Source organism: Drosophila gunungcola, unplaced genomic scaffold (genome assembly GCF_025200985.1).
Source record: "Drosophila gunungcola strain Sukarami unplaced genomic scaffold, Dgunungcola_SK_2 000164F, whole genome shotgun sequence".
Taxonomy (NCBI): Eukaryota; Metazoa; Arthropoda; class Insecta; order Diptera; family Drosophilidae; genus Drosophila; species Drosophila gunungcola.
The window spans coordinates 101,590-127,512 of NW_026453325.1; the positions used below are offsets into that span (position 1 = coordinate 101,590).

The 25,923-nt window shown below is 32.3% G+C and overlaps 1 long non-coding RNA gene across 3 annotated transcripts; it reads right to left on the reverse strand.

Moving 5' to 3' along the window:
- LOC128265850 (uncharacterized) lies at positions 1-24,544 on the reverse strand. 3 transcript variants are annotated; one of them, XR_008268927.1, is made up of 10 exons: positions 24,280-24,544; positions 18,575-18,849; positions 16,090-16,364; positions 13,605-13,880; positions 11,985-12,259; positions 9,380-9,654; positions 6,832-7,106; positions 5,213-5,487; positions 2,415-2,689; positions 1-133 (listed from the first exon to the last, which is right to left on the reverse strand). It is a non-coding gene; the product is annotated as an uncharacterized LOC128265850 (long non-coding RNA). The 3 variants fall into 3 exon arrangements; XR_008268926.1 differs by lacking the exon at positions 1-133 and having other exon boundaries at positions 2,263-2,689; XR_008268928.1 differs by lacking the exons at positions 2,415-2,689; positions 5,213-5,487 and having other exon boundaries at positions 30-133.
- Between the last annotated feature and the right edge of the window lie 1,379 nt (positions 24,545-25,923).

Genomic DNA, 25,923 nt, shown 5'->3' on the forward strand with positions numbered 1-25,923 from the left:
ATTAAGTTAAAGTAATTAAGTAAATGTAATAATCCATAAAACTATTACTAATTTAAGCAATATTTGTATAAGCTTTCGTCCGTTCGCCCTTGCGAATTCGCCCGTCTCCCGCCACCGTAGCATAAGTTAGGTTCTAAGAAAAATTATTGAAATATTAAAGTTAGTGATCAATCGAACGTCATTGTAACCACTCCGTTTCGTCGTCGTGCTTTCGAAATAGTTTCTTCACATGTTCCGCAAAATAAATCGTCTCGAACTACTGCAGTCACAAGTTTTCGCGTTATTAATACAAAAGAGTATTAGATTTTCATGGTGACCCCGACGTGATAGCAGTAGAGCTCGCGAGTTGTTTTAATCTTTTTCGGTGAAAAACTATAAAAATTACCAACAATACCCAAAACCAATTTATTCGTGTCGGTTCGGCCAAAAAATTAAATTCAACAATATTTCGTCGCTGGAAATTTTCTGCCGTTCCTTGAGTTGCCCCAGACGTTTCTGCAAATTTAATTGCCTAATTTGCTGCTGCCGCCAAATGGAAGTAAAAAAGGAAGTTGCAATAATCAAGTCGGCCAACCAGGTATAGAGTGCTAAAAGTTGAAAGTTAATCTGTGGCGTTTTGTCAATTGTGTTTTGGCCCATCTTTCAACTTTTTGCATTCGTGTAATAGTGAGCATTCTAACCAAGAAATAAAAATTTGCATGTACTAACCCATAAAACTATTACTAATTTAAGCAATATTTTCTTTTTCAAAGTTGTTAATAATAAGTTGTTTTTATAAAAAATTGCTAACATAATTTTTTTCGTTTTAAGTAAAATGGATCCACATATGCCCAAATTTGCTTTCACCCCAGCTCCCCTCGAGGCGGCACCCTCTTCCTCTTTGAGGGTCGAGGTAAGAGTTAGAATGCTCGAAAGGGAGATCCGAGAGCTCAAGGGGGAGGTCGTAGAGGTGAAAAGCCTAATGACGGCTATGCTCGAAACAAACTGCCAAATGTTGGCGATTTTAAAGAAGATGGGACCGGCAGAAACTAAATTGTTTCCCCAATTCCCCTTAACTTTGTTTGAACAGCTCAAGGAAGTCGACTCCCAAATAACTGGGAATGAACTCAAATATGTAAGTGTTTTACAAAAAGCCTAAACATTTCTCTCCAAAAAGTAAAACTTTTCGTAAACAGGAAATCAGCTTTCTCCACATTAATATTTCAAAATTATATTGATTATTTTTATTTTCAGATTGCATTATTCAAAACTCTTTTGGAGGACAACTTGCCGAAAAATTTTAGTAGGATATTAAGTACAGGGAAGGTTTTTTTGTCCTTTACCATATATTAGTGCCAATATACTTTTTTTTTTTTTTTGGGTATCCAAATTTTTATTTTCTTTTAATATAAGAGAAGTAGTTTCCTTAATGAATTCAATCTTCAATGGGCGGCAAAATCTAACAGATAATAATAATAATAAATAATAATAAATAATTTGTTGCGTTTCATTTGTCAATTTCAATGGGACGATTGTAGTAACAAACAGTGAACTGTCAATTGAAGGACTATCGTGGATCTGGAAACTCTGTATAAACTCTGGCCGGACGAACCAGAAGAATATCTTGCAATGAACCACGTTGGGAAGTGCTTCTAAGACCTCGAGTTGCAATTCAAGAATGCGGGATGATGTATGATCCAAAAGATTTTTCAATGATACAAGTGCCTTATTTTCAAAATATTCTATTCACATCCGTGCATTTTTTCCATGTCGTTGTGAATGTTGTTGTCAGCGCGACCAATTTTGTAAAAGAGTCAAAATAACTGGCTGTATTTTAAAATGTAGCTGTGAAATTTTTTTCAGCGGGACCGACTTTATAAAATTTCATGATAACTTAATGTGTTTTAAAATTTCGTTGTGAAAGTTGATGTAAAATGTTCAAAAGCAATTGAGTGTAAGCGTGGGTGTCAGAGGCACTGACTTTATTAATTTTTTTTTTAAATAAATGGGCGTATGAAGATAATGTGTATAAATATATATATATATATTTTATATATAGGCAAGCCTATAATAACTGACATGTGTTCTTCGTAGCAATAAGGTACGCCTTTGAGGAGCAGTATAAATGTAGTTCAGTGTAAATTTATTTAATATAGATCGCCTATTATTTATGTATTTTTGTAGGAGTAATTTCATTGTGGTGCAGTGGTTTTCTTGTAGTGCAGTGTATTTATATGTAAGGTATTTAAAATTTTTAAGTTTTTGTAAGGTGTGGAAATTTATTTAATTTATTATTTTTGTATCAACACTAGCGGGTAATGTTTGAGCCGAGAGTGTATTTTTGCACTTGCACTTGTGTGTGTCTGCACGTGGTTGCTATTTCTTTTTTAACTTGCAATTTACATTGGGGAAAAAAGTTATAACAAAAATTTTACTTTGTCTGATAAATCGCTGCTCCTTTTAACTCCTCGATGGACCATGGATAAGTTAGCCGGTGGCTATCATAGGAATTGTTGGATGTTGAAGAGAATGTCGCGTAACCCAATGCTGCTGATCTTGATGCGGATTGTTGAAGGCTTCTGCAGGTTTGCTTGGTGTTGCTGGATTGATGGTGAATCGGCCCAAGATAAAAATAAAACACGCGGAGCTTTTTTCGTCTTTGTGAACCGGTTCGGTTTTAACTTGACATAGGCAGTGTGCCCGTTTGCGGCTGTATATATAGGCATAATTTTGTACATGTTATCCTCTTATTTGAAACTATGGAATTATAACTTTTACAAATACTTGTTTTGCACTTAAAAATACAATGGAATGGAACTAAAAATGCTTGTTCTTCACTTACAATGAAATTAATGGGTTTTCCTCACTCAAGATTACAATTAATATATTGAATTAATATTTACAAAATGCTTTTTCTTCAATCAATGGGTTAGCAAACGCTAACACTACTAAAACGATAATTCATTAATTTTCCCAAAACTTGTGATATAAAATATTTGAATGTTGGCATTAGTTTTGAAAAATCTGACGATATTTTACTTTGGTAACATTTTTTAATTGAGAATGTAATAAAAAATGGTACTAGCATTATTAATTATAAGATGTTTATAGGCACAGCTCTGATTATTACACAGCTGGTAAGCGGTATTGAAACAGACAGACAGACGGACATGGCTAGATCGACTCTCCTAGTGGTTCTGATCAGGAATATATATACTTTATGGGGTCGGAAACGTCTCCTTTAATGCGTTACAAAATTCTGACCAAAATTATAATACCCTCTGCAAGGGAATACAAATTTTTACAGGGCTAATTTTTTTTAAATAGATTTTTTTTGCCTTATCGTTAGTTTACAATGGCCAAAATATCTTTAAAAAGCGACAAGGTCGTTTCTAAGATAGTTTTTTAATGACAGCGATCTGGCTGCACCGGAAACTTTAAACGCGCTTATCTCGAAACTATATTTTTGAAAACTCGACTACAAGTTTTAACTATCTCTAAAACAGATTGAGTAACAGACTGATTTCAATAGCCTTGTGAAAAAAAAATAAATTTTCAAAACAATTAAAAAGTTTAATCTTAAAGAAATTATTTTTTGCTTCCTAGGTATATGTATATGTGGAAGGAAATAAACTAAATAGATTTTTTTTGCCTTATCGTTAGTTTACAATGGCCAAAATATCTTTAAAAAGCGACAAGGTCGTTTCTAAGATAGTTTTTTAATGACAGCGATCTGGCTGCACCGGAAACTTTAAACGCGCTTATCTCGAAACTATATTTTTGAAAACTCGACTACAAGTTTTAACTATCTCTAAAACAGATTGAGTAACAGACTGATTTCAATAGCCTTGTGAAAAAAAAATAAATTTTCAAAACAATTAAAAAGTTTAATCTTAAAGAAATTATTTTTTGCTTCCTAGGTATATGTATATGTGGAAGGAAATAAACTATGTTTGTCAACCAAATTAACTTACTGGCCCACTGTGCAGAACACCGGCCATTGCCAAAAAATAATGGTGGCTCACCGCCATTTGCAATCGTCAGTGTTGCCAACTCTTTGGGTCGACTAAAAGCTAACTAGCCTTTGAAAAATGCTAAGAAATGGTAGAAACTTTTCATGGAAGCTAAAACAAAAAACTAGACTATTATCGAAAGATTATCTCTCCAAATATGCTTTTTGACCAAAATACTAATAAGTACCAAAAAACTAGACTATTATCGAAAGATTATCTATCCAAATATGCTCTTTTAACTAATCGATGTATTTTTTCGATTCAAATGGAAAAATACTAATAAGTACCAAATACCTAAAGCTGCCAGATGTTTTTAAAAATCTAAAATTACATCAATTTGTATGTATTTTAAAATGTAGTTGTGCATTTTTTGTCAGCGGAACCGACTTTATAAAATTTCAAAATAACTTGGTGTATTTTTAAATGTAGTTGTGAACGTTTATGTCAGCGGGGACCGATTTCGTAAAATTTTCAAAATAACTGGATGTATTTTAAAATGTAGTTGTGAATTTTTTGTCAGCGGAACCGACTTTATAAAATTTTAAAATAACTTGGTGTGTTTTAAAATGTCGTTGTGAATGTTGTTGTCAGCGGGACCAATTTTGTAAAAGTGTCAAAATAACTGGCTATATTTTAAAATGTAGCTGTGAAATTTTTTGTCAGCGGGACCGACTTTATAAAATTTCATAATAAAATTTCGTTGTGAAAGTTGATGTAAAATTTTCAAAAGCAAGTGAGTGTAAGTGTGGGTGTCAGAGGCACTGACTTTATTAATTTTTTTTTTAAATAAATGGGCGTATGAAGATAATGTGTATAAATATATATATATATTTTATATATAGGCAAGCCTATAATAACTGACATGTGTTCTTCGTAGCAATAAGGTACGCCTTTGAGGAGCAGTATAAATGTAGTTCAGTGTAAATTTATTTAATATAGATCGCCTATTATTTATGTATTTTTGTAGGAGTAATTTTCATTGTGGTGCAGTGGTTTTCTTGTAGTGCAGTGTATTTATATGTAAGGTATTTAAAATTTTTAAGTTTTTTGTAAGGTGTGGAAATTTATTTAATTTATTATTTTTGTATCAACACTAGCGGGTAATGTTTGAGCCGAGAGTGTATTTTTGCACTTGCACTTGTGTGTGTCTGCACGTGGTTGCTATTTCTTTTTTAACTTGCAATTTACATTGGGGAAAAAAGTTATAACAAAAATTTTACTTTGTCTGATAAATCGCTGCTCCTTTTAACTCCTCGATGGACCATGGATAAGTTAGCCGGTGGCTATCATAGGAATTGTTGGATGTTGAAGAGAATGTCGCGTAACCCAATGCTGCTGATCTTGATGCGGATTGTTGAAGGCTTCTGCAGGTTTGCTTGGTGTTGCTGGATTGATGGTGAATCGGCCCAAGATAAAAATAAAACACGCGGAGCTTTTTTCGTCTTTGTGAACCGGTTCGGTTTTAACTTGACATAGGCAGTGTGCCCGTTTGCGGCTGTATATATAGGCATAATTTTGTACATGTTATCCTCTTATTTGAAACTATGGAATTATAACTTTTACAAATACTTGTTTTGCACTTAAAAATACAATGGAATGGAACTAAAAATGCTTGTTCTTCACTTACAATGAAATTAATGGGTTTTCCTCACTCAAGATTACAATTAATATATTGAATTAATATTTACAAAATGCTTTTTCTTCAATCAATGGGTTAGCAAACGCTAACACTACTAAAACGATAATTCATTAATTTTCCCAAAACTTGTGATATAAAATATTTGAATGTTGGCATTAGTTTTGAAAAATCTGACGATATTTTACTTTGGTAACATTTTTTAATTGAGAATGTAATAAAAATGGTACTAGCATTATTAATTATAAGATGTTTATAGGCACAGCTCTGATTATTACACAGCTGGTAAGCGGTATTGAAACAGACAGACAGACGGACATGGCTAGATCGACTCTCCTAGTGGTTCTGATCAGGAATATATATACTTTATGGGGTCGGGAACGTCTCCTTTAATGCGTTACAAAATTCTGACCAAAATTATAATACCCTCTGCAAGGGAATACAAATTTTTACAGGGCTATTTTTTTTTTAAATTGATTTTTTTTGCCTTATCGTTAGTTTACAATGGCAAAAATATCTTTTAAAAGCGACAAGGTCGTTTCTAAGATAGTTTTTTAATGACAGCGATCTGGCTGCACCGGAAACTTTAAACGCGCTTATCTCGAAACTATATTTTTTGTCAGCGGGACCGACTTTATAAAATTTCCTAATAACTTAATGTGTTTTAAAATTTCGTTGTGAAAGTTGATGTAAATTTTCAAAAGAAAGTGAGTGTAAGTGTGGGTGTCAGAGGCACTGACTTTATTAATTTTTTTTAAATAAATGGGTGTATGTGTATGTTGATAATGTGTATAAATATATATATATATATATATATATATATATATATATATATATATATATATTATTATATATAGGCAAGCCTATAATAACTGGCATGTGTTCTTCGTAGCAATAAGGTACGCCTTTGAGGAGCAGTATAAATGTAGTTCAGTGTAAATTTATTTAATATAGATCGCCTATTATTTATGTATTTTTGTAGGAGTAACTGCTAATATTCACTTATTTGTTGCTAGTTTGAATGTTGAAAATTGTATTTTTTTTTGCACTTGCACTTGTGTGTATGCACGTGGTTGCTAAAATTGTGAACTGTATGTGAGAGTGTATTTTTGCACTTGCACTTGTGTGTGTCTGCACGTGGTTGCTATTTCTTTTTTAACTTGCAATTTACATTGGGGAAAAAAGTTATAACAAAAATTTTACCTTGTCTGATAAATCGCTGCTCCTTTTAACTCCTCGATGGACCATGGATAAGTTAGCCGGTGGCTATCATAGGAATTGATGGATGTTGAAGAGAATGTCGCGTAAGCCAATGCTGCTGATCTTGATGCGGATTGTTGAAGGCTTCTGCAGGTTTGCTTGGTGTTGCTGGATTGATGGTGAATCGGCCCAAGATAAAAATAAAACACGCGGAGCTTTTTTCGTCTTTGTGAACCGGTTCGGTTTTAACTTGACATAGGCAGTGTGCCCGTTTGCGGCTGTATATATAGGCATAATTTTGTACATGTTATCCTCTTATTTGAAACTATGGAATTATAACTTTTACAAATACTTGTTTTGCACTTAAAAATACAATGGAATGGAACTAAAAATGCTTGTTCTTCACTTACAATGAAATTAATGGGTTTTCCTCACTCAAGATTACAATTAATATATTGAATTAATATTTACAAAATGCTTTTTCTTCAATCAATGGGTTAGCAAACGCTAACACTACTAAAACGATAATTCATTAATTTTCCCAAAACTTGTGATATAAAATATTTGAATGTTGGCATTAGTTTTGAAAAATCTGACGATATTTTACTTTGGTAACATTTTTTAATTGAGAATGTAATAAAAAATGGTACTAGCATTATTAATTATAAGATGTTTATATGCACAGCTCTGATTATTACACAGCTGGTAAGCGGTATTGAAACAGACAGACAGACGGACATGGCTAGATCGACTCTCCTAGTGGTTCTGATCAGGAATATATATACTTTATGGGGTCGGAAACGTCTCCTTTAATGCGTTACAAAATTCTGACCAAAATTATAATACCCTCTGCAAGGGAATACAAATTTTTACAGGGCTAATTTTTTTTAAATAGATTTTTTTTGCCTTATCGTTAGTTTACAATGGCCAAAATATCTTTAAAAAGCGACAAGGTCGTTTCTAAGATAGTTTTTTAGTGACAGCGATCTGGCTGCACCGGAAACTTTAAACGCGCTTATCTCGAAACTATATTTTTGAAAACTCGACTACAAGTTTTAACTATCTCTAAAACAGATTGAGTAACAGACTGATTTCAATAGCCTTGTGAAAAAAAAATAAATTTTCAAAACAATTAAAAAGTTTAATCTTAAAGAAATTATTTTTTGCTTCCTAGGTATATGTATATGTGGAAGGAAATAAACTATGTTTGTCAACCAAATTAACTTACTGGCCCACTGTGCAGAACACCGGCCATTGCCAAAAAATAATGGTGGCTCACCGCCATTTGCAATCGTCAGTGTTGCCAACTCTTTGGGTCGACTAAAAGCTAACTAGCCTTTGAAAAATGCTAAGAAATGGTAGAAACTTTTCATGGAAGCTAAAACAAAAAACTAGACTATTATCGAAAGATTATCTCTCCAAATATGCTTTTTTGACCAAAATACTAATAAGTACCAAAAAACTAGACTATTATCGAAAGATTATCTATCCAAATATGCTCTTTTAACTAATCGATGTATTTTTTCGATTCAAATGGAAAAATACTAATAGGTACCAAATACCTAAAGCTGCCAGATGTTTTTAAAAATCTAAAATTACATCAATTTGTATGTATTTTAAAATGTAGTTGTGCATTTTTTGTCAGCGGAACCGACTTTATAAAATTTCAAAATAACTTGGTGTATTTTTAAATGTAGTTGTGAACGTTTATGTCAGCGGGGACCGATTTCGTAAAATTTTCAAAATAACTGGATGTATTTTAAAATGTAGTTGTGAATTTTTTGTCAGCGGAACCGACTTTATAAAATTTTAAAATAACTTGGTGTGTTTTAAAATGTCGTTGTGAATGTTGTTGTCAGCGGGACCAATTTTGTAAAAGTGTCAAAATAACTGGCTATATTTTAAAATGTAGCTGTGAAATTTTTTGTCAGCGGGACCGACTTTATAAAATTTCATAATAAAATTTCGTTGTGAAAGTTGATGTAAAATTTTCAAAAGCAAGTGAGTGTAAGTGTGGGTGTCAGAGGCACTGACTTTATTAATTTTTTTTAAATAAATGGGTGTATGTGTATGTTGATATGTGTATAATATATATATATATATATAATATATATATATATATATATATATATATATATATATATATATATATATATATATATATATATATATATATATATATATATATATATATATATTATTATATAGGCAAGCCTATAATAACTGGCATGTGTTCTTCGTAGCAATAAGGTACGCCTTTGAGGAGCAGTATAAATGTAGTTCAGTGTAAATTATTTAATATAGATCGCCTATTATTTAGTATTTTTGTAGGAGTAACTGCTAATATTCACTTATTTGTTGCTAGTTTGAATGTTGAAAATGTATTTTTTTTTGCACTTGCACTTGTGTGTATGCACGTGGTTGCTAAAATTGTGAACTGTATGTGAGAGTGTATTTTTGCACTTGCAATTGTGTGTGTCTGCACGTGGTTGCTATTTCTTTTTTTAACTTGCAATTTACATTGGGGAAAAAAGTTATAACAAAAATTTACCTTGTCTGATAAATCGCTGCTCCTTTTAACTCCTCGATGGACCATGGATAAGTTAGCCGGTGGCTATCATAGGAATTGTTGGATGTTGAAGAGAATGTCGCGTAACCCAATGCTGCTGATCTTGATGCGGATTGTTGAAGGCTTCTGCAGGTTTGCTTGGTGTTGCTGGATTGATGGTGAATCGGCCCAAGATAAAAATAAAACACGCGGAGCTTTTTTCGTCTTTGTGAACCGGTTCGGTTTTAACTTGACATAGGCAGAGTGCCCGTTTGCGGCTGTATATATAGGCATAATTTTGTACATGTTATCCTCTTATTTGAAACTATGGAATTATAACTTTTACAAATACTTGTTTTGCACTTAAAAATACAATGGAATGGAACTAAAAATGCTTGTTCTTCACTTACAATGAAATTAATGGGTTTTCCTCACTCAAGATTACAATTAAATATTGAATTAATATTTACAAAATGCTTTTTCTTCAATCAATGGGTCAGCAAACGCTAACACTACTAAAACGATATTTCATTAGATTTCCCAAAACTTGTGATATAAAATATTTGAATGTTGGCATTACTTTTGAAAAATCTGACGATATTTTACTTTGGTAACATTTTTTAATTGAGAATGTAATAAAAAATGGTACTAGCATTATTAATTATAAGATGTTTATAGGCACAGCTCTGGTTATTACACAGCTGGTAAGCGGTATTGAAACAGACAGACAGACGGACATGGCTAGATCGACTCTCCTAGTGGTTCTGATCAGGAATATATATACTTTATGGGGTCGGAAACGTCTCCTTTAATGCGTTACAAAATTCTGACCAAAATTATAATACCCTCTGCAAGGGAATACAAATTTTTACAGGGCTAATTTTTTTTAAATAGATTTTTTTTGCCTTATCGTTAGTTTACAATGGCCAAAATATCTTTAAAAAGCGACAAGGTCGTTTCTAAGATAGTTTTTTAATGACAGCGATCTGGCTGCACCGGAAACTTTAAACGCGCTTATCTCGAAACTATAGTTTTGAAAACTCGACTACAAGTTTTAACTATCTCTAAAACAGATTGAGTAACAGACTGATTTCAATAGCCTTGTGAAAAAAAAATAAATTTTCAAAACAATTAAAAAGTTTAATCTTAAAGAAATTATTTTTTGCTTCCTAGGTATATGTATATGTGGAAGGAAATAAACTATGTTTGTCAACCAAATTAACTTACTGGCCCACTGTGCAGAACACCGGCCATTGCCAAAAAATAATGGTGGCTCACCGCCATTTGCAATCGTCAGTGTTGCCAACTCTTTGGGTCGACTAAAAGCTAACTAGCCTTTGAAAAATGCTAAGAAATGGTAGAAACTTTTCATGGAAGCTAAAACAAAAAACTAGACTATTATCGAAAGATTATCTCTCCAAATATGCTTTTTTGACCAAAATACTAATAAGTACCAAAAAACTAGACTATTATCGAAAGATTATCTATCCAAATATGCTCTTTTAACTAATCGATGTATTTTTTCGATTCAAATGGAAAAATACTAATAAGTACCAAATACCTAAAGCTGCCAGATGTTTTAAAAATCTAAAATTACATCAATTTGTATGTATTTTAAAATGTAGTTGTGCATTTTTTGTCAGCGGAACCGACTTTATAAAATTTCAAAATAACTTGGTGTATTTTTAAATGTAGTTGTGAACGTTTATGTCAGCGGGGACCGATTTCGTAAAATTTTCAAAATAACTGGATGTATTTTTAAAATGTAGTTGTGAATTTTTTGTCAGCGGAACCGACTTTATAAATTTTAAAATAACTTGGTGTGTTTTAAAATGTCGTTGTGAATGTTGTTGTCAGCGGGACCAATTTTGTAAAAGTGTCAAAATAACTGGATGTATTTAAAATGTAGTTGTGAATTTTTTGTCAGCGGAACCGACTTTATAAAATTTTAAAATAACTTGGTGTGTTTTAAAATGTCGTTGTGAATGTTGTTGTCAGCGGGACCAATTTTGTAAAAGTGTCAAAATACTGGCTATATTTTAAAATGTAGCTGTGAAATTTTTTGTCAGCGGGACCGACTTTATAAAATTTCATAATAAAATTTCGTTGTGAAAGTTGATGTAAAATTTTCAAAAGCAAGTGAGTGTAAGTGTGGGTGTCAGAGGCACTGACTTTATTAATTTTTTTTAAATAAATGGGTGTATGTGTATGTTGATAATGTGTATAAATATATATATATATATATATATTATTATATATAGGCAAGCCTATAATAACTGGCATGTGTTCTTCGTAGCAATAAGGTACGCCTTTGAGGAGCAGTATAAATGTAGTTCAGTGTAAATTTATTTAATATAGATCGCCTATTATTTATGTATTTTTGTAGGAGTAACTGCTAATATTCACTTATTTGTTGCTAGTTTGAATGTTGAAAATTGTATTTTTTTTTGCACTTGCACTTGTGTGTATGCACGTGGTTGCTAAAATTGTGAACTGTATGTGAGAGTGTATTTTTGCACTTGCACTTGTGTGTGTCTGCACGTGGGTTGCTATTTCTTTTTTAACTTGCAATTTACATTGGGGAAAAAAGTTATAACAAAAATTTTACCTTGTCTGATAAATCGCTGCTCCTTTTAACTCCTCGATGGACCATGGATAAGTTAGCCGGTGGCTATCATAGGAATTGTTGGATGTTGAAGAGAATGTCGCGTAAGCCAATGCTGCTGATCTTGATGCGGATTGTTGAAGGCTTCTGCAGGTTTGCTTGGTGTTGCTGGATTGATGGTGAATCGGCCCAAGATAAAAATAAAACACGCGGAGCTTTTTTCGTCTTTGTGAACCGGTTCGGTTTTAACTTGACATAGGCAGAGTGCCCGTTTGCGGCTGTATATATAGGCATAATTTTGTACATGTTATCCTCTTATTTGAAACTATGGAATTATAACTTTTACAAATACTTGTTTTGCACTTAAAAATACAATGGAATGGAACTAAAAATGCTTGTTCTTCACTTACAATGAAATTAATGGGTTTTCCTCACTCAAGATTACAATTAAAATATTGAATTAATATTTACAAAATGCTTTTTCTTCAATCAATGGGTTAGCAAACGCTAACACTACTAAAACGATATTTCATTAGATTTCCCAAAACTTGTGATATAAAATATTTGAATGTTGGCATTAGTTTTGAAAAATCTGACGATATTTTATTTGGTAACATTTTTTAATTGAGAGTGTAATAAAAATGGTACTAGCATTATTATTTATAAGATGTTTATAGGCACAGCGCTGGTTTTTACACAGCTGGTAAGCGGTATTGAAACAGACAGACAGACGGACATGGCTAGATCGAATCTCCTAGTGGTTCTGATCAGGAATATATATACTTTATGGGGTCGGGAACGTCTCCTTTAATGCGTTACAAAATTCTGACCAAAATTATAATACCCTCTGCAAGGGAATACAAATTTTTACAGGGCTATTTTTTTTTAAATTGATTTTTTTTGCCTTATCGTTAGTTTACAATGGCAAAAATATCTTTTAAAAGCGACAAGGTCGTTTCTAAGATAGTTTTTTAATGACAGCGATCTGGCTGCACCGGAAACTTTAAACGCGCTTATCTCGAAACTATATTTTTTGTCAGCGGGACCGACTTTATAAAATTTCCTAATAACTTAATGTGTTTTAAAATTTCGTTGTGAAAGTTGATGTAAAATTTTCAAAAGAAAGTGAGTGTAAGTGTGGGTGTCAGAGGCACTGACTTTATTAATTTTTTTTAAATAAATGGGTGTATGTGTATGTTGATAATGTGTATAAATATATATATATATATATATATATATATATATTATTATATATATATATATATTATTATATATAGGCAAGCCTATAATAACTGGCATGTGTTCTTCGTAGCAATAAGGTACGCCTTTGAGGAGCAGTATAAATGTAGTTCAGTGTAAATTTATTTAATATAGATCGCCTATTATTTATGTATTTTTGTAGGAGTAACTGCTAATATTCACTTATTTGTTGCTAGTTTGAATGTTGAAAATTGTATTTTTTTTTGCACTTGCACTTGTGTGTATGCACGTGGTTGCTAAAATTGTGAACTGTATGTGAGAGTGTATTTTTGCACTTGCACTTGTGTGTGTCTGCACGTGGTTGCTATTTCTTTTTTAACTTGCAATTTACATTGGGGAAAAAAGTTATAACAAAAATTTTACCTTGTCTGATAAATCGCTGCTCCTTTTAACTCCTCGATGGACCATGGATAAGTTAGCCGGTGGCTATCATAGGAATTGATTGGATGTTGAAGAGAATGTCGCGTAAGCCAATGCTGCTGATCTTGATGCGGATTGTTGAAGGCTTCTGCAGGTTTGCTTGGTGTTGCTGGATTGATGGTGAATCGGCCCAAGATAAAAATAAAACACGCGGAGCTTTTTTCGTCTTTGTGAACCGGTTCGGTTTTAACTTGACATAGGCAGAGTGCCCGTTTGCGGCTGTATATATAGGCATAATTTTGTACATGTTATCCTCTTATTTGAAACTATGGAATTATAACTTTTACAAATACTTGTTTCGCACTTAAAAATACAATGGAATGGAACTAAAAATGCTTGTTCTTCACTTACAATGAAATTAATGGGTTTTCCTCACTCAAGATTACAATTAAAATATTGAATTAATATTTACAAAATGCTTTTTCTTCAATCAATGGGTTAGCAAACGCTAACACTACTAAAACGATATTTCATTAGATTTCCCAAAACTTGTGATATAAAATATTTGAATGTTGGCATTACTTTTGAAAAATCTGACGATATTTTACTTTGGTAACATTTTTTAATTGAGAATGTAATAAAAATGGTACTAGCATTATTAATTATAAGATGTTTATAGGCACAGCTCTGGTTATTACACAGCTGGTAAGCGGTATTGAAACAGACAGACAGACGGACATGGCTAGATCGACTCTCCTAGTGGTTCTGATCAGGAATATATATACTTTATGGGGTCGGAAACGTCTCCTTTAATGCGTTACAAAATTCTGACCAAAATTATAATACCCTCTGCAAGGGAATACAAATTTTTACAGGGCTAATTTTTTTTAAATAGATTTTTTTTGCCTTATCGTTAGTTTACAATGGCCAATAATATCTTTAAAAGCGACAAGGTCGTTTCTAAGATAGTTTTTTAATGACAGCGATCTGGCTGCACCGGAAACTTTAAACGCGCTTATCTCGAAACTATATTTTTGAAAACTCGACTACAAGTTTTAACTATCTCTAAAACAGATTGAGTAACAGACTGATTTCAATAGCCTTGTGAAAAAAAAAATAAATTTTCAAAACAATTAAAAAGTTTAATCTTAAAGAAATTATTTTTTGCTTCCTAGGTATATGTATATGTGGAAGGAAATAAACTATGTTTGTCAACCAAATTAACTTACTGGCCCACTGTGCAGAACACCGGCCATTGCCAAAAAATAATGGTGGCTCACCGCCATTTGCAATCGTCAGTGTTGCCAACTCTTTGGGTCGACTAAAAGCTAACTAGCCTTTGAAAAATGCTAAGAAATGGTAGAAACTTTTCATGGAAGCTAAAACAAAAAACTAGACTATTATCGAAAGATTATCTCTCCAAATATGCTTTTTTGACCAAAATACTAATAAGTACCAAAAAACTAGACTATTATCGAAAGATTATCTATCCAAATATGCTCTTTTAACTAATCGATGTATTTTTTCGATTCAAATGGAAAAATACTAATAAGTACCAAATACCTAAAGCTGCCAGATGTTTTTAAAAATCTAAAATTACATCAATTTGTATGTATTTTAAAATGTAGTTGTGCATTTTTTGTCAGCGGAACCGACTTTATAAAATTTCAAAATAACTTGGTGTATTTTTAAATGTAGTTGTGAACGTTTATGTCAGCGGGGACCGATTTCGTAAAATTTTCAAAATAACTGGATGTATTTTAAAATGTAGTTGTGAATTTTTTGTCAGCGGAACCGACTTTATAAAATTTTAAAATAACTTGGTGTGTTTTAAAATGTCGTTGTGAATGTTGTTGTCAGCGGGACCAATTTTGTAAAAGTGTCAAAATAACTGGCTATATTTTAAAATGTAGCTGTGAAATTTTTTGTCAGCGGGACCGACTTTATAAAATTTCATAATAAAATTTCGTTGTGAAAGTTGATGTAAAATTTTCAAAAGCAAGTGAGTGTAAGTGTGGGTGTCAGAGGCACTGACTTTATTAATTTTTTTTAAATAAATGGGTGTATGTGTATGTTGATAATGTGTATAAATATATATATATATATATATATATATATATATATATATATTATTATATATAGGCAAGCCTATAATAACTGGCATGTGTTCTTCGTAGCAATAAGGTACGCCTTTGAGGAGCAGTATAAATGTAGTTCAGTGTAAATTTATTTAATATAGATCGCCTATTATTTATGTATTTTTGTAGGAGTAACTGCTAATATTCACTTATTTGTTGCTAGTTTGAATGTTGAAAATTGTATTTTTTTTTGCACTTGCACTTGTGTGTATGCACGTGGTTGCTAAAATTGTGAACTGTATGTGAGAGTGTATTTTTGCACTTGCACTTGTGTGTGTCTGCACGTGGTTGCTATTTCTTTTTTAACTTGCAATTTACATTGGGGAAAAAAGTTATAACAAAAATTTTACCTTGTCTGATAAATCGCTGCTCCTTTTAACTCCTCGATGGACCATGGATAAGTTAGCCGGTGGCTATCATAGGAATTGTTGGATGTTGAAGAGAATGTCGCGTAAGCCACTGCTGCTGATCTTGATGCGGATTGTTGAAGGCTTCTGCAGGTTTGCTTGGTGTTGCTGGATTGATGGTGAATCGGCCCAAGATAAAAATAAAACACGCGGAGCTTTTTTCGTCTTTGTGAACCGGTTCGGTTTTAACTTGACATAGGCAGTGTGCCCGTTTGCGGCTGTATATATAGGCATAATTTTGTACATGTTATCCTCTTATTTGAAACTATGGAATTATAACTTTTACAAATACTTGTTTCGCACTTAAAAATACAATGGAATGGAACTAAAAATGCTTGTTCTTCACTTACAATGAAATTAATGGGTTTTCCTCACTCAAGATTACAATTAATATATTGAATTAATATTTACAAAATGCTTTTTCTTCAATCAATGGGTTAGCAAACGCTAACACTACTAAAACGATAATTCATTAGATTTCCCAAAACTTGTGATATAAAATATTTGAATGTTGGCATTACTTTTGAAAAATCTGACGATATTTTACTTTGGTAACATTTTTTAATTGAGAATGTAATAAAAATGGTACTAGCATTATTAATTATAAGATGTTTATAGGCACAGCTCTGGTTATTACACAGCTGGTAAGCGGTATTGAAACAGACAGACAGACGGACATGGCTAGATCGACTCTCCTAGTGGTTCTGATCAGGAATATATATACTTTATGGGGTCGGAAACGTCTCCTTTAATGCGTTACAAAATTCTGACCAAAATTATAATACCCTCTGCAAGGGAATACAAATTTTTACAGGGCTAATTTTTTTTAAATAGATTTTTTTTGCCTTATCGTTAGTTTACAATGGCCAAAATATCTTTAAAAAGCGACAAGGTCGTTTCTAAGATAGTTTTTTAATGACAGCGATCTGGCTGCACCGGAAACTTTAAACGCGCTTATCTCGAAACTATATTTTTGAAAACTCGACTACAAGTTTTAACTATCTCTAAAACAGATTGAGTAACAGACTGATTTCAATAGCCTTGTGAAAAAAAAATAAATTTTCAAAACAATTAAAAAGTTTAATCTTAAAGAAATTATTTTTTGCTTCCTAGGTATATGTATATGTGGAAGGAAATAAACTATGTTTGTCAACCAAATTAACTTACTGGCCCACTGTGCAGAACACCGGCCATTGCCAAAAAATAATGGTGGCTCACCGCCATTTGCAATCGTCAGTGTTGCCAACTCTTTGGGTCGACTAAAAGCTAACTAGCCTTTGAAAAATGCTAAGAAATGGTAGAAACTTTTCATGGAAGCTAAAACAAAAAACTAGACTATTATCGAAAGATTATCTCTCCAAATATGCTTTTTTGACCAAAATACTAATAAGTACCAAAAAACTAGACTATTATCGAAAGATTATCTATCCAAATATGCTCTTTTAACTAATCGATGTATTTTTTTCGATTCAAATGGAAAAATACTAATAAGTACCAAATACCTAAAGCTGCCAGATGTTTTTAAAAATCTAAAATTACATCAATTTGTATGTATTTTAAAATGTAGTTGTGCATTTTTTGTCAGCGGAACCGACTTTATAAAATTTCAAAATAACTTGGTGTATTTTTAAATGTAGTTGTGAACGTTTATGTCAGCGGGGACCGATTTCGTAAAATTTTCAAAATAACTGGATGTATTTTAAAATGTAGTTGTGAATTTTTTGTCAGCGGAACCGACTTTATAAAATTTTAAAATAACTTGGTGTGTTTTAAAATGTCGTTGTGAATGTTGTTGTCAGCGGGACCAATTTTGTAAAAGTGTCAAAATAACTGGCTATATTTTAAAATGTAGCTGTGAAATTTTTTGTCAGCGGGACCGACTTTATAAAATTTCCTAATAACTTAATGTGTTTAAATTTCGTTGTGAAAGTTGATGTAAAATTTTCAAAAGCAAGTGAGTGTAAGTGTGGGTGTCAGAGGCACTGACTTTATTAATTTTTTTAAATAAATGGGTGTATGTGTATGTTGATAATGTGTATAAATATATATATATATATATATATATATATATATTATATATAGGCAAGCCTATAATAACTGGCATGTGTTCTTCGTAGCAATAAAGTACGCCTTTGAGGAGCAGTATAAATGTAGTTCAGTGTAAATTTATTTAATATAGATCGCCTATTATTTATGTATTTTTGTAGGAGTAACTGCTTATATTCACTTATTTGTTGCTAGTTTGAATGTTGAAAATTGTATTTTTTTTTGCACTTGCACTTGTGTGTATGCACGTGGTTGCTAAAATTGTGAACTGTATGTGAGAGTGTATTTTTGCACTTGCACTTGTGTGTGTCTGCACGTGGTTGCTATTTCTTTTTTAACTTGCAATTTACATTGGGGAAAAAAGTTATAACAAAAATTTTACCTTGTCTGATAAATCGCTGCTCCTTTTAACTCCTCGATGGACCATGGATAAGTTAGCCGGTGGCTATCATAGGAATTGTTGGATGTTGAAGAGAATGTCGCGTAAGCCAATGCTGCTGATCTTGATGCGGATTGTTGAAGGCTTCTGCAGGTTTGCTTGGTGTTGCTGGATTGATGGTGAATCGGCCCAAGATAAAAATAAAACACGCGGAGCTTTTTTCGTCTTTGTGAACCGGTTCGGTTTTAACTTGACATAGGCAGAGTGCCCGTTTGCGGCTGTATATATAGGCATAATTTTGTACATGTTATCCTCTTATTATGAGACTTTTAGGTAATGCGACACCTAAATCTGAAATTTTAGTCCATATTGAATTTTTTAGGTAATGCATAGCCTAAAAATAAGTCTACTATTTCTCTGGGTGTGGGCACATAAATTCTTTACAGCGTATAAATTTGAAAATTTCTTACAAAAAGTTAAACGAAGCGTCAAGAAATCGAAGATCATTTTGGAACAAATAGAAACAAAATTGTCTGTGTACAAAAACTGTACAAGAAAAAACTAATAGATTTGGAAATATTAATTTAGTTATTTTATGATTTCTATCAAGATGCCGAACAATATTTATTGCATCAAACCTAATATCCCATTTTAAAATTTCGAAATTGTTTAAAAAAGATAATGGTTTCTTTGTTGAAGGCCACAGATTTTCAAATATATATAGTTTTTTTGACACACCAGTCTTAAGTTTATCTTTGGGTATTCTCCTCACTGATTGTAATGTGAACAGTGAAGTAGAATCATTTTCTGTTGACCAAATATGTTATAAATATGTTTACATTCCCTTCAATGACAAAGTAGAATTAACTCCTTTTTTACACACTGTTAATTAATTTATAAATTAAAAGCATTTTTAAAAAATTATTTATTTCTCACAATTTTCCCCGAATCCATTTATCTTTCGCGTATTCGTGCCTTATACGACTTACGCCTGGGATTCGCGCGAGACAAACCATAATTAGCATAAAAATAACTATATAATTTAAAAAAACTTTTGGAGACAATGACAAAGCTTAGGTACGGCTTTTTACAAAATACCTACTATCTACTATCACTATTTACAGTTTAGCAAGTATTATTAAGTTAAAGTAATTAAGTAAATGTAATAATCCATAAAACTATTACTAATTTAAGCAATATTTGTATATGCCCAAGTTTACTTTCACCCCAGTTCCCCTCGAGGCGGCACCCTCTTCCTCTTCCTCTTTGGAGGTCGAGGTAAGAGTTAAAATGCCGGAAATGGAAATCCGAGAGCTAAAGGGGGAGGTCGTGGAGGTGAAAAGCCTTATGACGGCTACTATGCTAGAAGCCAATTCAAATGTTGGCGATATTAAAGAAGATACTAAATTGCTTCCCCAATTCCCTTTGACTTCCTTTGAACAACTCAAGGAAGTTAAATGCCGGAAAGGGAGATCCGAGAGCTAAAGGGGGAGGTCGTAGAGGTGAAAAGCCTAATGACGGCTATGCTCGAAACAAACTGCCAAATGTTGGCGATTTTAAAGAAGATGGGACCGGCAGAAACTAAATTGTTTCCCCAATTCCCCTTAACTTTGTTTGAACAGCTCAAGGAAGTCGACTCCCAAATAACTGGGAATGAACTAAAATATGTAAATATGTAAAAAGTCTAAACATTTCTCTCCAAAAAAGTAAAACTTTTCGTAAACAGGAAATCAGCTTTCTCCACATTAATATTTCAAAATTATATTGATTATTTTATTTTCAGATTGCATTATTCAAAACTCTTTTGGAGGACAACTTGCCGAAAAATTTTAGTAGGATATTAAGTCCAAGTTTGATAATGGAGCTTAATTATGGCGGTACTAGGGACAGGGAAGGTTTTTTTTTTGTCCTTACCATCTATTAGTGCCAATATACTTTTTTTTTTTTTGGGTATCCAAATTTTCATTTTCTTTTAATATAAGAGAAGTAGTTTCCTTAATGAATTCGATCTTCAATGGGCGGCAAAATCTAACAGATAATAATAATAATAAATAATAATAAATAATTTGTTGCGTTTCATTTGTCAACAAACAGTGAACTGTCAATTGAAGGACTATCGTGGATCTGGAAACTCTATTTGTATAAACTCTGGCCGGACGAAGCAGAAGAATATCTTGCAATGAACCACGTTGGGAAGTGCTTCTCAGACCTCGAGTTGCAATTCAAGAATGCGGGATGATGTATGATCCAAAAGATTTTTCAATGATACAAGTGCCTTATTTTCAAAATATTCTATTCACCTCCGTGCATTTTTTCCATGTCGTTGTGAATGTTGTTGTCAGCGGGACCAATTTTGTAAAAGAGTCAAAATAACTGGCTGTATTTTAAAATAAGTACCAAGTACCTAAAGATGCCAGATGTTTTTAAAATCTAAAATTACATCAATTTAAATGTAGTTGTGAACGTTTATATCAGCGGGGACCGATTTAGTAAAATTTTCAAAATAACTGGATGTATTTTAAAACGTAGTTGTGAATTTTTTGTCAGCGGAACCGACTTTATAAAATTTTAAAATGATTTGGTGTGTTTTAAAATGTCGTTGTGAATGTTGTTGTCAGCGGGACCAATTTTGTAAAAGTGTCAAAATAACTGGCTATATTTTATAATGTAGCCGTGAAATTTTTTGTCAGCGGGACCGACTTAATAAAATTTCATAATAACTTAATGTGTTTTAAAATTTCGTTGTGAAAGTTAATGTAAAATTTTCAAAGCAAGTGAGTGTAAGTGTGGGTGTCAGAGGCACTGACTTTATTAATTTTTTTAAAAAAATGGGTATATGTATATGTTGATAATGTGTAGAAATATATATATATATATATATATAGGCAAGCCTATAATAACTGGCATGTGTTCTTCGTAGCAATAAGGTACGCCTTTAAGGAGCAGTATAAATGTAGTTTAGTGTAAATTTATTTAATATAGATCGCCTATTATTTATGTATTTTGTAGGAGTTACTGCTAATATTCACTTATTTGTTGCTAGTTTGAGTGTTGAAAATTGTATTTTCTTTTGCACTTGCACTTGTGTGTAAGCACGTGGATGCTAAAATTGTGAACTGTATGTGAGAGTGTATTTTTGCACTTGCACTTGTGTGTGTCTGCACGTGGTTGCTATTTCTTTTTTAACTTGCAATTTACATTGGGGAAAAAAGTTATAACAAAAATTTTACCTTGTCTGATAATTCGCTGCTTCTTTTAACTCCTCGATGGACCATGGATAAGTTAGCCGGTGGCTATCGTAAGATTTGTTGGATGTTGAAGAGAATGTCGCAGACGCCACTGCTGCTGATCTTGATGCGGATTGTTGAAGGCTTCTGCAGGTTTGCTTGGTCTTTCTGGATTGATGGTGAATCGGCCCAAGATAAAAATAAAACACGCGGAGCTTTTTTCGTCTTTGTGAACACGGTTCGGTTTTAACTTGACATAGGCAGAGTGCCCGTTTGCGGATGTATATATAGGCATAATTTTGTACATGTTATCCTCTTATTTGAAACTATGGAATTATAACTTTTACAAATACTTGTTTCGCACTTAAAAATACAATGGAATGGAACTAAAAATGCTTGTTCTTCACTTACAATGAAATTAATGGGTTTTCCTCACTCAAGATTACAATTAAAATATTGAATTAATATTTACAAAATGCTTTTTCTTCAATCAATGGGTTAGCAAACGCTAACACTACTAAAACGATATTTCATTAGATTTCCCAAAACTTGTGATATAAAATATTTGAATGTTGGCATTACTTTTGAAAAATCTGACTATATTTTACTTTGGTAACATTTTTTAATTGATGCAATAATAAATGGTACTAGCATTATTAATTATAAGATGTTTATAGGCACAGCTCTGGTTATTACACAGCTGGTAAGCGGTATTGAAACAGACAGACAGACGGACATGGCTAGATCGACTCTCCTAGTGGTTCTGATCAGGAATATATATACTTTATGGGGTCGGAAACGTCTCCTTTAATGCGTTACAAAATTCTGACCAAAATTATAATACCCTCTGCAAGGGAATACAAATTTTTACAGGGCTAATTTTTTTTAAATAGATTTTTTTTTGCCTTATCGTTAGTTTACAATGGCCAAAATATCTTTAAAAAGCGACAAGGTCGTTTCTAAGATAGTTTTTTAATGACAGCGATCTGGCTGCACCGGAAACTTTAAACGCGCTTATCTCGAAACTATATTTTTGAAAACTCGACTACAAGTTTTAACTATCTCTAAAACAGATTGAGTAACAGACTGATTTCAATAGCCTTGTGAAAAAAAAATAAATTTTCAAAACAATTAAAAAGTTTAATCTTAAAGAAATTATTTTTGCTTCCTAGGTATATGTATATGTGGAAGGAAATAAACTATGTTTGTCAACCAAATTAACTTACTGGCCCACTGTGCAGAACACCGGCCATTGCCAAAAAATAATGGTGGCTCACCGCCATTTGCAATCGTCAGTGTTGCCAACTCTTTGGGTCGACTAAAAGCTAACTAGCCTTTGAAAAATGCTAAGAAATGGTAGAAACTTTTCATGGAAGCTAAAACAAAAAACTAGACTATTATCGAAAGATTATCTCTCCAAATATGCTTTTTTGACCAAAATACTAATAAGTACCAAAAAACTAGACTATTATCGAAAGATTATCTATCCAAATATGCTCTTTTAACTAATCGATGTATTTTTTCGATTCAAATGGAAAAATACTAATAAGTACCAAATACCTAAAGCTGCCAGATGTTTTTAAAAATCTAAAATTACATCAATTTGTATGTATTTTAAAATGTAGTTGTGCATTTTTTGTCAGCGGAACCGACTTTATAAAATTTCAAAATAACTTGGTGTATTTTTAAATGTAGTTGTGAACGTTTATGTCAGCGGGGACCGATTTCGTAAAATTTTCAAAATAACTGGATGTATTTTAAAATGTAGTTGTGAATTTTTTGTCAGCGGAACCGACTTTATAAAATTTTAAAATAACTTGGTGTGTTTTTAAAATGTCGTTGTGAATGTTGTTGTCAGCGGGACCAATTTTGTAAAAGTGTCAAAATAACTGGCTATATTTTAAAATGTAGCTGTGAAATTTTTTGTCAGCGGGACCGACTTTATAAAATTTCATAATAAAATTTCGTTGTGAAAGTTGATGTAAAATTTTCAAAAGCAAGTGAGTGTAAGTGTGGGTGTCAGAGGCACTGACTTTTATTAATTTTTTTAAATAAATGGGTGTATGTGTATGTTGATAATGTGTATAAATATATATATATATATATATATATATATATATATATATTATATATAGGCAAGCCTATAATAACTGGCATGTGTTCTTCGTAGCAATAAAGTACGCCTTTGAGGAGCAGTATAAATGTAGTTCAGTGTAAATTTATTTAATAAAGATCGCCTATTATTTATGTATTTTTGTAGGAGTAACTGCTAATATTCACTTATTTGTTGCTAGTTTGAATGTTGAAAATTGTATTTTTTTTTGCACTTGCACTTGTGTGTATGCACGTGGTTGCTAAAATTGTGAACTGTATGTGAGAGTGTATTTTTGCACTTGCACTTGTGTGTGTCTGCACGTGGTTGCTATTTCTTTTTTAACTTGCAATTTACATTGGGGAAAAAAGTTATAACAAAAATTTTACCTTGTCTGATAAATCGCTGCTCCTTTTAACTCCTCGATGGACCATGGATAAGTTAGCCGGTGGCTATCATAGGAATTGTTGGATGTTGAAGAGAATGTCGCGTAAGCCACTGCTGCTGATCTTGATGCGGATTGTTGAAGGCTTCTGCAGGTTTGCTTGGTGTTGCTGGATTGATGGTGAATCGGCCCAAGATAAAAATAAAACACGCGGAGCTTTTTTCGTCTTTGTGAACCGGTTCGGTTTTAACTTGACATAGGCAGTGTGCCCGTTTGCGGCTGTATATATAGGCATAATTTTGTACATGTTATCCTCTTATTTGAAACTATGGAATTATAACTTTTACAAATACTTGTTTCGCACTTAAAAATACAATGGAATGGAACTAAAAATGCTTGTTCTTCACTTACAATGAAATTAATGGGTTTTCCTCACTCAAGATTACAATTAATATTGAATTAATATTTACAAAATGCTTTTTCTTCAATCAATGGGTTAGCAAACGCTAACACTACTAAAACGATAATTCATTAGATTTCCCAAAACTTGTGATATAAAATATTTGAATGTTGGCATTAGTTTTGAAAAATCTGACGATATTTTATTTTGGTAACATTTTTTAATTGAGAGTGTAATAAAAAATGGTACTAGCATTATTAATTATAAGATGTTTATAGGCACAGCTCTGATTATTACACAGCTGGTAAGCGGTATTGAAACAGACAGACAGACGGACATGGCTAGATCGACTCTCCTAGTGGTTCTGATCAGGAATATATATACTTTATGGGGTCGGAAACGTCTCCTTTAATGCGTTACAAAATTCTGACCAAAATTATAATACCCTCTGCAAGGGAATACAAATTTTTACAGGGCTAATTTTTTTTAATAGATTTTTTTTGCCTTATCGTTAGTTTACAATGGCAATAATATCTTTTAAAAGCGGACAAGGTCGTTTCTAAGATAGTTTTTTAATGACAGCGATCTGGACCGGAAACTTTAAACGCGCTAATCTCGAAACTATATTTTTGAAAACTCGACTACAAGTTTTAACTATCTCTAAAACAGATTGAGTAACAGACTGATTTCAATAGCCTTGTGGAAAAAAAATAAATTTTCAAAACAATTAAAAAGTTTAATCGAAAAGAAATACTTTTTTTCCTTCCTAGGTATATGTATATGTGGAAGGAAATAAACTATGTTTGTCAACCAAATTAACTTACTGGCCCACTGTGCAGAACACCGGCCATTGCCAAAAAATAATGGTGGCTCACCGCCATTTGCAATCGTCAGTGTTGCCAACTCTTTGGGTCGACTAAAAGCTAACTAGCCTTTGAAAAAAGCTAAAAAATGGTAGAAACTTTTCATGGAAGCTAAAACAAAAAACTAGACTATTATCGAAAGATTATCTCTCCAAATATGCTTTTTTGACTAATCGATGTATTTTGCGATTCAAATGGAAAAATACTAATAAGTACCAAAAAACTAGACTATTATCGAAAGATTATCTATCCAAATATGCTCTTTTGACTAATCGATGTATTTTTGCGATTCAAATGGAAAAATACTAATAAGTACCAAATACCTAAAGCTGCCAGATGTTTTAAAAATTTTAAATTACATCAATTTGTATGTATTTTAAAATGT